General features: G+C 38.1%; 1 pseudogene; it reads right to left on the reverse strand.

Moving 5' to 3' along the window:
• The window catches only part of LOC104602897 (uncharacterized), a 32,005-nt pseudogene extending 23,407 nt beyond the window's left edge, over positions 1–8,598 (reverse strand).
• Between the last annotated feature and the right edge of the window lie 7,685 nt (positions 8,599–16,283).

Raw genomic sequence — 16,283 nt, forward strand, 5'->3', positions numbered from 1 at the left:
ATCGGATCCCCTCCCAGCAAAATATACTTATTTTGAAAACAATACTTAAATTTTGTAGTAAGAGTGATTAAGTAAACGTATTATATATCTTGTATTTTAATACTTCTGATATGCTTTTATTTTGAAAAATAAACTTTATAAAATTTTGTCAAGTGGATTTTAAAGTAAGGTGCTGAAAAGTATTATATATTTTATATTTTAATATTTTTAAAATATTAAATTAAAAGTTTATCCAAACACAACCTTATATTCTCATACATCATGGGGTCTTAGGTAGGGATTTGTTACCAATACAACACACCCTGTATACCACCACAACCGCATATTAGGAAAATCTACTTGCCATTCTTTCGAAGAAGACAGATGCCAAAGAATATAAGACATTGAACAGAGAAGACTATTGGTCTGTTGCTAGCCTAATAAACACGGGTTTGTCAAAGAAGAGAAGACACATTGTATACTGTGTTGGCCTCTTGTGGGTGAAAAGTGAGAAGTCTGAGAGTTGCATGAGAAATGAGCGAGAAAGTCCAAACTCTAGAGAACTTTGAACAGAGAGGGAAATTTGCAAAGGGGAAACGCCGGTTAGGGGTTTGATTTAATAACAATTATAGAAAATTATATATATAGGGCAAATTTCTTAAAATACCTCTAAGTTTTAGGAAATTGACTAACTATATCCATACTATTTACATATTGTCTTAAAGTACCCCTAACGTTTCTGACAATTGTATAAATCCTCCCTTGCCGTTAGTGTTCTATCACAATCTACTCACATGTGACATCACTGGACCTATATAATTTTTTTAAAACCCAATGTTGCCCTTTTGTGGTCAAATTCACCATCCTCTATTCTTCAAGTTTTCAAAATAAAATTTTAACATCCTATAATGAGGAGTAAAGTAACCCCCCAATTACAGACTGCCATGTGGTCCGAAAACCATCTCAAGACACCTCAGAGAAACGCTTCATGCCAGATTGGGTCATGCCACCTAAGCACTATAGGCCTCATTAGGCAGATTGGAAGATCCAATCTAAGTGGCCTATAGTAGTACCAAGCTACCAGCTCGACTCAGACAATTAACGACCTAACGAGTAATCTAACCTTGGAAAGACCAGACCTACATGGCATAGCTCCCCCAATTTGTTCGAGTCACTCATTGTCCTCGAAGTTCACAGAGACACATCACCCAACGGTTACATTCGAATACGTCGGAGACACCTCGCCTTCTCAATTACTTTTCTCTAGACAACATGGATGTGGTATTCGAGATTGGTGTTGGGATCCATCATGAGCTGGAAACAATTCTTTAAGCTCTTCATGATGCACTTCACTACTAGTAGGCAAGAAACCAAGGCCACAGCGAGTTTGATGACCATCTACCAACGCTCCAGTGAAAGCCTCCAAGAGTATATTCGAACGTTCAACCTAGAGTTCTTACAGGTTTGAGGGCTCAACCTAGCCATCTAAGTCACTGCCACAATCCATGGCATTTGAGATCAGTACCTCAGGTTCTCCCTGGCCAAGAACCCTCTGGTCAACATGAAGAGCTTCTTCACCTGCGCCAAGAAGTACATGAATGCAAAAGAACTAATCGGGGCACAAGGTGACCAAGGCGATAAGAAGAGGAAAGATCATGAAGAAGACCATGGCAAAAGTAGTAGTAAACAAGGTTGGTGAGAGAACAGGTCATCGTTCAAGTTCTCCAGGTTGCTAGCAAGGCATTCTAGAACTCCCCCAACGAAGTACCGTAATAATATACCATGGAACGCCAAGAAGGGGGAGATTCTCAAGAAGATCAAGAAGACGAACTACCTCAAATGGCCACTGTACAAGAAGGGGAATCTGGAGAATAGGAACCGGGATCGATATGGTTACTTCCACCAGGACAAGGGCTATGACATTGAATACTACCAAGATCGTAATAATGAGATCGAAGAATCAATTAGGCACGGGTACCAAAAGTAGTTCGTCAAGAAGGACAATTGAGCACTTGAGCATCCAAGGAACTAATGGAACGAGCCATAGGATGAATAGATCGTCGAGGTGATTGTGGTAATCCACGGTGGGTCCGTGGTGGGAATGCAGTACCATGGCCGGAAAGAATTCTGTGCAGGAGTTGCAACATGAAGATGAGAACCCTCTAAAGAGGCTGAGGGCTAAGGAGGTAATTTCATTCATAGAGGACGATCTATGACAAGTCAACCTCCCCCATGACAATGCCCTGGTCGTAAAACTGTTGATAGCAAACTATGAAGTGAAGCATATCCTTGTGGACAACGTTTGCTCGACCGATATCCTCTTTGTAAACGCCTTTAACAAGCTGAAGTTGGATCGGAAAGATCTCATTCCAACTGGCGTGCCTCTGGTCCATTTCATTGGGACCGCCCCATCGGGAAAATAAACCTGTCAATTTTAGTAGGGACCACGCCAAAAAGGTAGAGGCTCAACCATGATTTCTTGATTGTTGATTCATCATCACCCTACAACACCATTTTAGGCCATCCAATTTTGCATGCCCTCTGAGTTGTGGTATCAACTTACCACATCGTGATGAAATTCTCGACTAAGCAGGGGATTAATGTAGTTCGGGGGGACCAACTTGAGTCCCAAAAGTGTTATGTGGCAGCCCTAAATGGCAAGGGCAAGTAATCACTAGAAGTTGACCTAGACCTCAACCTCCTTGAAGAGCCTAGTGGAAAACGAAGAGGGCCTGTGAAACAATCCGTCTCGGTGCCTCTTTCTGAGACCGAGATTGACAAGAAGGTGCAAATCAGGTCACACCTCGAGGAACCTTTGCACAGAGAACTAGTAAGATTTATAAGTTTAAATTCTGATGTTTTTTCTTAGTCGGTCGCCAAATGACCGGCATATACCCCTTTGGTTAGACCTATAAAATAGAGGAAAAGAAACTTTGCCATAGAGTGGTGGATGGTCATTGACGAGGAGGTCGGGAAGCTCCTTGATGTCGACTTCGTTAGAGAAGTCGAGTACCTAAACTAGATAGCCAATGTGGTGCTCGTCAAAAAGGCAAACAGGAAGTGGTGCATGTGCACTAATAATACCCCTGAATAGAGCCTACTCGAAGGGTAGCTTCCCACTTCCCATGATAGACTAGCTAGTAGATGCCACATCGGGGTACAAGCTGTTGAGCTTCATGGACACCTACTCAGGTTACAACTAAATTCAAATGAACTCGCGAACCAGGAAAAGACAATCTTTTGTAACTGAGACCGGTTTATACTAGTATAAAGTTATGCCCTTCGGCCTTAAGAATGTTGGGGCGACGTATCAACACCTTGTAAACAAAATTTTTCATGATTTAATAGGAAAAAATGTCGAGGTCTATGTTGATGACATGGTTGCGAAAAGTCACTTTTCTAACTCTTACATTGTCGACCTCACCGAGGTCTTTAATAGTTTAAGGAAATTTAAATTAACACTCAACCCTAATAAGTGTATGTTTGGTGTCACTTCGGGCAAGTTTCTTAGTTATATGGTGACCTGACATGGCATCGACGCCAACCTTGAGAAGATCCAAGCGATCCTGGATATGCCACCTCTGAGGTCCGTTAAGAAAGTCCAAAGACTTACTAGCTAGGTCACTGCCTTCAGCCGTTTTATGTCCATATCAGCTGGGTTGTGCCTCTCTTTTTTCCAAGCAATTAAAAAGTCTAAGGACTTCCAATGGATTGAGGAGTGTCAGTTTGTGTTCAGTGGACTCAAAAACTACCTGAGCTTGCCACTGTTATTAACAATGGTTGAGACTGGAGATGAACTCCTATTAAATTTATCAGCTAGTGACGAAGTCATCAGCTCGATACTAGTTCGGACATCAACAAACTGTAGTGACCTATTTACTATGCAAGCATGGTTTTACATGCAGTCGAGACCAAATACCCCAATGTAGAAAAGCTTGCTTTTGTGCTCATTGTCTCAGCTCATAAATTGAGGTTGTACTTCCAAGCTCACACGATAGTTGTGCTCACCGACCAACCCCTACGTTAAATCCAATAGAAGCCCAAGGTGATGAAAAGACTGACCAAGTGGGCCATCGAATTAGGCGAGTACGACATCCGATTCGAACCACGTCCAATAAGAAAGGCTCAGGTTTTCATCTAGGAATGCACGATCAACATGTCAATATTTGCATTAGATGAACTGCGATTGTGTTTGGAGGCATCCACCAATGTGACACCTCCCCCTAGGATGGGTGCAGAACCATGGATCCTCCACATAAATGGCTCATCGAACTAGAGAGGGAGCAGAGCTGGACTCATTCTGCTAGGACCTAATGAGGTGAAGCTCGAGTATGCACTTAGGTTCATATTCCATACATCCAACAATGAAGTTGAGCACTTCGGTTCGGATTCACCCAGCAGCATGAAAGACTTGGAGGCTTATAGCGACTCCCAACTCATCATCAACCAGGTGAATAGGCACTATGAAGCTCAAGAGCTAGCCATGATAAAATATCTAGCGTAGGTGCGAGAACTAATCAGATAGTTTGACTCATTCTCTATCCACTAGATAGCCATGTCCAAGAATGCACAATCTAACATGATTTCAAGGTGGCCAATTCTGCGAACAACACTAGGAGAACTGTACGCATCGAAGACCTTTCGTGTTCTAGTACCAAAAAGACAACAGAGGAGGTTGCCCTGATACAGATCATAGAGCTGAGTTGGATCGATCTGATCTTGGAATACCTATAGAACAACACACTGCCAACTAATTAAATCAAAGCTCTGAAAGTCAAACAAAAGTCGACCCATTACACAATCACTAGCGATCATCTCTATAGGCAATCCTTTACTCTCTCCTACCTCCGGTGTCTCTGACCTACAAAAGCTAAGCATGCCTTTACAGAGATACATGAGGGGTTGTTTGGTGAACACTTGGGGGCAGATCACTAGCACAAAAGGCACTCCGGCAAGTCTACTATTGGCCCACCATTAGGGGTGGATGCGAACCGAGCTTTTCATGGGCTATTTGAGCTCAGCTCAGCTCGGTCCAGACCGAGCTTCAAACCGAATTCGAGCTGGAATACCGAGCTCGTTTACTAATCGAGACGAGCTCGAATATTATGCAATTCGGTTCATTAGGCTCGTGAGCCTATATATATATATATAATTTTTATATTTATATATAATATTCGTATATAATTATATAATTTATATTTAATTTATTGGTGTACACACTATTGTGGTCCCTATTGTATTTTATATTTTCTTACTTTATCTAATGCTTGGGATGGGAAGGAAAGAAAAAACCCTGGATTGAATCTTGAAGACTTGAACTGCCAAACTCAAACTGGTTTGAGACGAAACTGCTGAACACTAAACTGCAAGTCTGCAACTGTGAGAAACGAGTAGAGAGCAAGTGCGAGTGCGACTGTGCGAGTGTGCAACAAGTGAAGACGCCGCCGTCGAAGAGGACTGATTACCTACTGTCTACAACTCCGTGACTCCAGGTCTTCTTCTTCTTCTTCTTCTTCTTCTTCTTCTTCTTATTTCGGATTTTCTTATGGCTTCTACAGGGACTTTGTGATTTTGGTTCGTCTTGCAAGTTGCATCGACACCATTAAAAAATGTATTTGAAATATGTAATTTTTAGTTGAAGAATAATAACATTCATTCTGATTTTCTACAAGTCATTTTTTAATTAGAAATAAGGATAATTATGATTTTCTACAAGAATAATAACATTCATTCGGATTTGAACTCGAATTCGAGCTTGGATAGGCTTGGATTCGAGTTCGAATTCGAGCTCGAGTAGGCTCGGTTCATTTTGAGCTCGACCCGAACCGAGCTCGAATATAAATGTTTTTTTAGCCGAATTTGAACTGATATTTCAAGTTTGAATCAAGCTCGATCCCGAATTCGAGCTTGATGTTTTATTGTCGAGCTGAGCTTGAATAGTCAAATATTCGGCTCAGCTCGGCTCGTATCCACCCCTACCCACCATGAGAGAACATGCACTCCAGTTGGTACAATGGTGTGATCATTGTCAATGCCACGCCATGTACCTCGACAGCATGCCACCAACTTGCAGTATCTCACTAGTCTCTTGATGTTTGCTCAATGGGAAATTGAAATCTTTGGACCGTTCCCAATGGCCTTCGACCAGCAAAAGTTTCTTGTTGTGGTTGTTGATTACTTCACAAAGTGGGTGGAAGTCGAACCACTCGCAACTATCACAACTCGGAACATCCAAAGCTTCTTTTGAAAAAGCATCATCTACCAGTTTGGATTACCTCAAGTCCTCATCTCCGACAATGGAAAGCTTAATCCCTAGAGATGATATCGGTACCCCATACGTGGAAGGTTGGGGACCTGAGAAGATATTACACTTGGGTTCTGAGCTCGTCGATGATTAACAAATTGTTACCATGTATTTCTTTTCAATTTATTTCACAATGTACGATTTACCTCACATATCTCTTTAACTTACTCTCTTTGATTTATTCATACAACCTCTACTTATGTGACTCGTTCTAACTAACGTGCCTTCAGTACATCGTTTAAATTACTTAATCGGGCTAAAATTGCTTTGAGCACCTCACCACATTGTTTCATTACTTAACCAAGTTAGGCACATTTAAACATCTTGACACCATTTACCTCTAAGTCGTCCTATGCACTAAGCAAAAAGTGCAAAGTACATTCCTATTAAAAAATGAACTACAAATGAAAATCGAGCTTAGAGGCCCAGGATACTTGTATGTATAGGGGGTCAAAGAAAGAGGCAAAGTCTCACTCCTGGCTGGGGGGTAGGTTGTCGTCCCCAATCCTCATGCCTTCCTCATCACCGTGCCGCCACCACCCTCCTCGTCCTTGCCTTCCTCCTCTTCCTCTTCGGAGTTCTGCTCCTTATTGACTTGTTACATCACCTCTTCAATGGGAGTCGAGACCTTTACTTGGCTCAAGTTGATGTCGGGACAGGAAGAGGCAACGGGTTGGTGGAGTATTTGTTCCTCTCCTTTCGAAACAACTCGAAGGTGCAGTACTCCTCAACACCCTTCACTTTGGCGATGCAAATGTCCCCGACATACTCTAACCTCCACTCCGCTAGCCCGGCCTCCTTGTGTTCTAGCTCAGACATTAGGGCAGCGAAGTTCTTCTTGAATTTCGACAACTTCCCTTACAACTCAGTCGTCCTCGTCTTCACTTGCTCCAACTCGTTGGCAATGGATCAAACACTCATCCAGGCCCCCACCAGTTGGCCTTGGAGTCTCTCAACATCTTTCTTTGAGGTGTTATACAGGCGAAAAGAAAACCTCTGATATCCCAAGCATGGCTTGGGCGAGGCTGTGGGCCTACAAAAAGGCATTGTTCAGCACCCAAGTTAAGAAAATAAACAATAGAAGAACGATAGAATGTCCACTATGAGGATAGCCTGGATCAGCTTTCTGCCAAGCACTGGAATGAGTTGGTTCTCGTAATTCTTCTTGTCATCCAGAATAAGGATGCCCAGGCCTAGATCAAGCATGACCCTCGGACCCCTGACCCTATTAGACACTGTCACCGACCAGTCAGGGCTCAACCTTGGAGCTTGTGTCTCAGTCCCACCCGCGTCATAGGCCAGCACCTCAGTCAACTTAGTGCCTAGGGCCAAGGAAGCAGGCTTGCCGAGATGGGTCTCATTACTAGTGGCATCCATCCGAACATCCTCCAATCTCTCCTTGTGAACAAGATCAATGTGAACAACCTCATTGGTCTAGTGTTCCTCTGACCTCACTTGCTCCTCTGTAGCTCAAGAGGTTTCCCCAACCTTCCTCTTCTTGCGCTTCAATGCCCTAGAATTCCGGTAATGTTGACTTCTCCCATCCCACCTACAAAAGAAAAAGGGGGAAATGAAAAAGCTCGTATAAGCCGAACAACCAAAGTGGTAATGCAATCAAAAGTGCCTAAGTACAGTATAGCAATATACTAGGAGGACTTGCTAGAAATTTGTTGACCTACAACTTCCTGTTACCTAGACCCCACAGGCAATCACACAAAGTCACCTCACCAAGGTGAAGGGCCACCTGTCGTTAGTAGCGAATGAGGGAGTAGTATATTGCATTTATAGGTTGATGGTTAATTGTATTGATTCTATTTATACCTTAACATGTACTGATATAAAATTGCAATTCACTAAAAATACAAAAAATTTATATAGTATTGACAATTGCATAGAAATCCCCTATATAAGTATAATTTTGTTATGCTTGATCATATTCTAGAATATGCAAGCAAAAAGGTTTTTGTAGTTATGTTTTAGTTTATTATTTTCTTAATATTGATGTCGCGCGATCTGGCTGCTCCCTCGTGTCAGATAACTCGGACGTTGATTCAGATGGTTCCTTGTTTGGGTCGAGTTGTGCTAGGCCGAGCTGATATGTTCTACAAAAAGGAGGATTAGAGTGCCCGGGTTGTCATTACCCAGGGTGGGATCTCCGATGCTTAAGTCAGAAAGTGTTTTAAGAGTTCTTAAGAGAATGGGAAAGTTTGAGAGTATGTAATCGTGTGTACCTTCACAGGTAGAAATAAGTGTCTTATATCGGTGTCAATGGTATGAGCCCTCTTACAACGGGTCTCATCTTCTCGCAAAACCATTTCCGCTTAGTTGGGTGCATTAATATTGAAGGGATGAAAGTTCCATTATATGGATGGCCGAACCCTACAGGAAGGTTGGGCGAAATTTCAAAAATTTCTCTCTCTCCCATCTGGGAATCGCATTCCCTATTTTAGAAAACTGCATTTTCAATGATCAATCTTGAACCAAACCGGACCAGATCTGAAACCAAAAGGGAGGAGAGGGATATACCTGATAAGGAGTAACAGTAACTCCCAATGAAGGTGTTCACGCCCAAGGAGAAAACCAAAAACTGCTCCCACTGAAGATGACACAGTGTGAGGTAAAACAGAATCAGCAGGATGGTTCTTCAGCAAGAACCAAATTCTTCAGCAAGAATGTAGTGGAGGGCTGGTGAGCACAACTTCAAATTGCCTCTTCTAGCAAGAAGCAATATCAAGAACGGTTCTTGATCACTCCCACAAGTGGAGATCGAACTGGGTAGGGGCAGCAAGGGCATGAGAGAAAAGAGAAGAAGACAAAAGCAGTCAAACAGTGTAGTCTTCTCTCTGTATTCAACGAACTGTGAATGTCTCTGGAGGTCTGCCCTGCTCTCCTATTTATAACCTTAAAGAGAGAATCTCCTAATCCTATTAAGAGTTTCCTAATCCACATCTTTTATTTGGATCCAGACTCTCTTTAAGTGATAAGGATAATCCCTTATCTTATCTGCAGATAAAGATCAGCCTTCCTAATCAAATTAGGAGTTCCTTTGATCCAAATCATTATTTGGATCTGCACTCTTTAAGCGGATAAGGATAATCTCTTATCTTATCTGCTGATCCAAATCCCAGATCCGCCCCTATTTAATTAATCTTATTAACCCAATTTGAATTGGGCTTTAGGCCCATTAAGTTTATGTGCTCACTTAACCTCTTAACCTACTGCCCAATTGGCTCTCCTTGTATGGCGTGAGACCCAACCATTGATCTACACATCATCCACATGGGTTCAGCCCAACCTTTGTTACAAGGTCTGGCCGAATTCACTGTAGGAGACAGTGAACTCCTGAGTCCATCACCATGGGCTTTTAATGGGCCCAATAGTTACATTAAATGGTCCTTGGGTCCAGCCACCTTATGAAAACCCAAGGACTGTGGGCAAATGCAAGATTAGCCCATCAGGCATTACCCTCAATGGTCTTACACTTAACCTCTCAGCCCATAATGATCAAACACTGCCCGACAAGAGAGGACCTCTCCCTCAGTTGCAAGGTACAATGCTACACTCTCTACTCACATGGATCCCGAGAATTAAAACCATTTGCAAACATTTTGAAACCATAATATATATATATATATATATATATATATTATATAAATATATTTTGCAAAAACAAATTTCAACGGTTGAAATCTACCGGCAGTTTAAGTTTCCATCCCCGATCATTCACTTTGTCCGACAAAAGGGTTGATCCTGTCACTATGATCACCCACTCAGATGAATTCTCGGACTGTCTCAACATTAGACCTATTCATGGGCCGGGCTTTGACTCTTTATTAACAGAAAAATGTTAGGCCCGAGCCCGAGCCCGGCCCGACCAACGGGCCTACAACTTGGGCCCGAGCCCGGCCTTGATAAAAAGCCCGAAGCCCGACCTAATAAAAGAAATTCGAATTTTTCCCTATTCAAATAGACATTATCTATTTTAGTTCAGATGTTTTTTCCCCTATTTAAATGAACAATGGGCCTACAAGTGAATCAACAACCTTCTCAAATCAAAAAATTTATTCAATGGACATCACATAGGGTTTTTACTTAGGTTTAACTATAGGTCGGGCCGGGTTTACTTAGGTTTAACTATAGGTCGGGTCGGGCTATTTTGGCAAAGCTCGAGCCCGGCTCGAATTTTATGTAGGTCGGGCTTTTTGGCCTGAGGTTAAGCCCGCGGGCCAAAAAGCATATTCAAGCCCGTCCGGGGGTTGGGCCGGCCCGTCGGGCCACCCGGCCCATGAACAGGTCTACTCAACATACCCAGGTTTTGACACCCCTAAGGGTCTCACTGAATCTGACGCCCAATGTAGTACCATAATCGAGTCTAAAGGTCATGTGTAACATTCCAGTTTTGCCCACCTATCTCCAAGGTCCAGGGCAATACTGGAATTACGGTCTGATTTAGGGTTTCAAGAAAACTCACACTGCATGTAACTCAGATCTCACTCTGGCAGCTAAGACAAGCCACCCCAACCAATTTGGCGGTACATTAGTGTTAGCCTTGGCAGGAAAAATCTCCCCAGATCTATCCAACGGCTATGAAGATTCTAAACTAACACGAGTTTCATAAGTGTCCAGTTTAAGGGTGTTACAAAGAAACACACCACAATGACATGAATCAATTATGTACTTTATTCATTTACAATAAATGTCAAAAGGTACATCAATCTGATTGGAGATAAGGGCATAGCTCTCTAACAGCTCCCATTTGCACTTAGGTCCAATCAGGTACAAGTCAGAGTCCCATACTTTTCACGTGTTTCTCAAACACTTTCTGTGTCAGTGGCTTTGTTAATGGATCTGCTACATTTTCCGCTGATGCTACCTTCTGACACCAATCTCCAGTAGATTCAGTGTTGTCACACAATAGTGGAATGGGTGATGTGTTGAATTCCAAATTCTAGAATGAACACCTACATTCATTAGGCAGCCTCACTTACGGCAATGTGCTCGGCTTAGGTTGTGGAATATGCTATTTTTACTACTCATGACCCCATCGCGAAGATGTAACCAGATGTAGACATTCTACCATCTGGATCTGACTACCAGTCGGTATCAGTATACCCGAGGATTTATAGTAAACTACCATCGAATACCAGACAAAACTCTTTTGTCCATCAAAGGTATTTTAGTATGTTTTTCACAGCGGTCCAATGCTCCTGCCCTGGGTTAGATTGGTATCTGCTTACCACACTCAGTGCCTGAGAAATGTCAGGATGAGTGCACAGCATGGCATACATGTTGCTCCCTACGGTTGAAGCATAGGGAACCTCTTTCATGCCCTCAATCTCTTCGGGAGTCTTGGGAGACATCCCCTTGGAGAAAGTGACTCCATGCCTGAAAGGAACATTTCCTTTCTTGGAGTTCTCCATGCTGTATCTCTTGACTATTTTGTCTATGTAAGGCTGGGATAATCCTATCATCCGCTTTGATCTATCTCTATAGAGTCGAAGACCCAATATGTAGGAAGCTTCTCCAAAGTCTTTCATAGAGATTTGTTGTGAAAGCCACATTTTCACCGTAGTTAACATTCCTACATCATTCCTAACCTTATCCCCACTAGTCTTCTGTAAACACAGGGCTCATCTGGATTTTGCTCAAAATCAAACTGTTTGATGGTAGAGTCAAACCGGATGTTCCAACTCCTAGAAACTTGCTTAAATCCATATATGGATCGGTTGAGTTTACATACCATGTATTCTTGACCTACAGCTATGAAACCTTGTGGTTGCTGCATATAGATATCTTCAGTAAGATCTTCATTCAGGAACGCAGTTTTGACATCCATTTGCCAAATCTCATAATCATGGTAAGCTACTACAGCTAGCAGGATCCTAATGGATTTAAGCAAGGCCACAAGCGAAAAAGTTTCCCCATAATCGATTCCCTCTTTCTAAGTGTACCTTTCGCCACTAAACGAGCCTTGTAGGTCTCAACTTTACCATCAGGGCCCTTCTTCCTCTTACAGATCTATTTGCAACCAATTGCCTTTACCCCAGGGGGCGGATCTACTAGAGTCCATACTCCATTGGTCTCCATTGAGTCTACCTCAACTTTCATGGCATCTACCCACTTTAACGAATCTTTGTCCAACATAGCTTTCGTATAAGCCACGGGGTCCTCCTCACTGGTCGTGGCTTCCACCAAGTAACTTTCTTGGTCATAGCCGAAATGAACTGGAGGCCTACAAACCCAGGTAGATCTTCTAGTCAGCGTCGAGGTGCCACTTGAAGTCCACGTGTCATGATTTAATTTGTATGACCAAATTACCCCTCATCAAATATATTAAAAAATATGTTTTTTTCTAACATTTGTATCTAATATAGATGTCATTCGAACAATCGTTTATGTGGGTGATACTTCTCTGGTGTATTCGAAATTACTTAATATGATTTTATATAGTGTTTAGTATTTATTTATTTAAACATTTTTTTTATTTGTAATGAAATGTATCGTTGAGGGCAGGTTGATTCCAATGAGGTTCAATTTATGAAACAAATTTGTAGATATTGTTCATTTTCGTGCTAAAAGAATTAAAAGAAAAATTTACAATTGTTATTGGAAGTTGTGTGAAAGTAATCCATTATAAAGGTAACATTAAATTTATTTTTTCTTGAGTAGTATAGCATCTCTTCTTTTATTTATATATATATATATATATATATATATATATATATATATGTATGAATGTATATATAACAAGAAAGTCTAGAAATTTTATCATTTTTTTTATTTTTTGATTTTTTAATTCCATGTCAATTTTTAAACAACCAATGAAATGCACTTTCCCAATAACCTAAATAATCCCTTCTCCTAAACTACCTCCCCCACAATCCCCTACTTTCTCCAATTTTATATTTAATTCCTATTTATCTTCTAAATTATCTCTGATTCCTATTTATCCTCTCCCCTACTTTTATCTATATCTATCTAAAAAATTTAATAACTATTTAAATATTCTAACAAAATTATATAATAACTTTAAAATATTTGTTAAAAATACAAAAAAAATAACTTTACGTACTAACAATTTAAAATGTTTTTCCAGATTACCAATTTAAATGCTTTTCAAATATTTAATAATATGTAATATCTTAAATAAATAAAATTCAAATAACACAAAATTATAGATATTATATAGACTATTTAAATATTTATCATAACTAGATTTTAAGTAGTTAAAATAACAAAATTATGTAATAAATTAAAAAAAAATCTTCAAAGTAGAAAAATAATTATAACATAATATTGACATTAAGACTAATTTAATATATGACAAAGTTAAAAATGAAATTATGTAATAATAGTATAAATTATGATTTTATAGATAATTAAATTCAATAAAAAATAATACTCAAATTTTTATTATTTTACATACTATATAAGTATTTAAATAACTAAATATTATAAATAACAACATATTTAACATAACTAGATTTTAAATAGTTAAAATAAATAAATTATGTAATAAATTTAAAAAAAATTCTAAAAAGTAGAAGAATAATTATAACATAATATTGAAATTAATAATAATTTAATATTTTTACATAATATTGTAAATAACTAGTTTCACTTAGATCAAGTAATAATTCGAGAAAATAACTTTCAAAAAATCAACATTTATTAATAATAATTTTAAACTCTTAATTTGTATTTATTAAATAATTATATATACTAAATTTAATACTTATTGTATTTCAGTAATTATTTAATGCCTTTTGTGATAAATGTATTTTCAATGATTATGTATAAATTTATTTTGTTTTGTTATTTAACAGAAAACTTTCAATAATTATTGGAGATTAAAATACTATTATTTTGTTATAACTTATTGATTAATATTTTTAGAGATTGTACTATTTATTGACTAAGTTAATATATTTTTAGTACTTGTTGTATTTTTGTAATTATTGTATTTTTTCATTAACAATTTATTTTCAATAATTGTGTATTTTCGTTATAAATTTCTAATAATTATTGGAGATTAAACTATTGTTATTTGTGAGAGATGATACTATTAATTTAGCTGAAATTATAAGTGTTGAGTTGGTTCGGTTCAGTCATAAGCTATTTGGCCAACCAAATTTACCTGGTCAGGTTGGGGAGTTGGTCAACTGGAACCGACTTACCTTTTGTGAAAACTGACCCACTCAAGTTGTATCGGTTTGGGTCGATTTTTTTGTTTAGTCAGTCGGTTCAAAAGATTTAAACTTAAAAATTTAATTGAATTTTAAAAATTATAGTGCAATTTAAAAAAATAAATTTAAAATTTAGATTTATGATATAAAACATTTTAGACTAAGAAATAAGGGAAATTTCCCACTTTCATATTAAAAATTATATTTGAAATATAAAATGTTAATATATATCCATGGTTAGATCGTTTGATTTTGGTTGGTTTGCAAATTGCCAAAGTAAAACTCATTCAACTTGGTCAAATTGGGAAATTTTTTAACCAAAGCCGACCTAAAATACTAGAAAACTGACGAACTCGGGCCGAGTTGATCGGGTTGGTCGATTTCATCAGTTTGATGAATAAACCCAACTGAATTGTTATTTTTGTATTATAAAAAATTTATTAAAAGTTGTATATAAAGAATATTATTAATTATTTAAAATTTTGAAAATATAAAACAATTGCATACTCTTATGTGTTTCTATTTGGTCATTTTGTAAAACACACCTTATAGTTTTACATATTTACTTAAACATACTTTATAGTTTTCGTTTTACTAAAACATCACATATATTTTACAACTTATTTACTTAATCAACATTTCATTAAGGAATGTTTGTTTTGCCATTATGCCTATGATTTTTTATTCAAAAAATACCCTTAACACTTTTTTCTGTAGAGAAAACAAAAGTAATCAAATATAGCCAATAGAGTGGTTGCTCGTGTCTTATTAAGGGCAAAAATGGTATTTTATTTTTATTTTCTTTTGATTAAATTTATTTAAATGAACAATAGGGTCAACACTGTTATTTCCCACTATCATCTAATGGAAGATTGGTTAAATCCATTGCAAATTATAAGTGGTGTTTTAGTGAAATGCTAACTATATGGTAGATTTTAGTAAATCCATGAAATTATAAGGGGTATTTTAGTAAATTACCCTTTTTATTATTTAGCTTTCACTTAATAAATCCCATACATCGCACGGGTCCCCGCTAGTTTAAACATTACAATCCTTCGTTATAATGGTATTAAACTATATTGTTTATTGTCATTTATTTATATTATTTCACTATTTTAAAACGAATCCCATGCATCGAACAGGTGCCCACTAGTTAAATAATAAAAATTAGAAAGTGTTAAAAAATACAAGAAATTACTAAAAGAACATAGAAAAAAAAACATACATGCACATAAACAATATTATATATTCATCATATTAAACAGAAAATAAGTACAATGAATAAGTTTTTTTTATACACAATAACACAGAAATATAAAAAATAATGGATAATTTTGGAGACTCATCATCATCATCAATCTAAATTTGTCAAATGTTTTTGTGCATTTGCTAGTAATTTACAAATTTTAGTTTTAGTTTTTTTTTGTATTTATATCTATAACCATTAATAAAAATGAGTATGTTTCTCTTAGTTTTGGTCGACAACCCTGACTTTTTTTCCAATTCTACCCTTTATTTAATTTGTTAACCATTAAAAATGAGCATGTTTCTCTAAGTTTTGGTCGATAACCCTGACTTTTTTTCCAATTATACCATTTACTTAATTTGTTATTTCAAACAATGTGATTGAGAACATGACATTTGAGACAGATGTTATAGACTTGGATTGCATGAAATTGGACAAGTGTATTGGGCAGTTGTCCACTTGTTGCAACCCATCGCCAAGTGGGGGTGTTCATCAATATGTTCATCTTTTTGGAATGTTTTATCAAATGGTTAAGCGCCATGCTTCTTCTAACTTCTAATTTTCAACA

The sequence above is a fragment of the Nelumbo nucifera genome, chromosome 1 (genome assembly GCF_055504915.1).
Source record: "Nelumbo nucifera cultivar China Antique chromosome 1, China Antique-T2T, whole genome shotgun sequence".
NCBI lineage: Eukaryota > Viridiplantae > Streptophyta > Magnoliopsida > Proteales > Nelumbonaceae > Nelumbo > Nelumbo nucifera.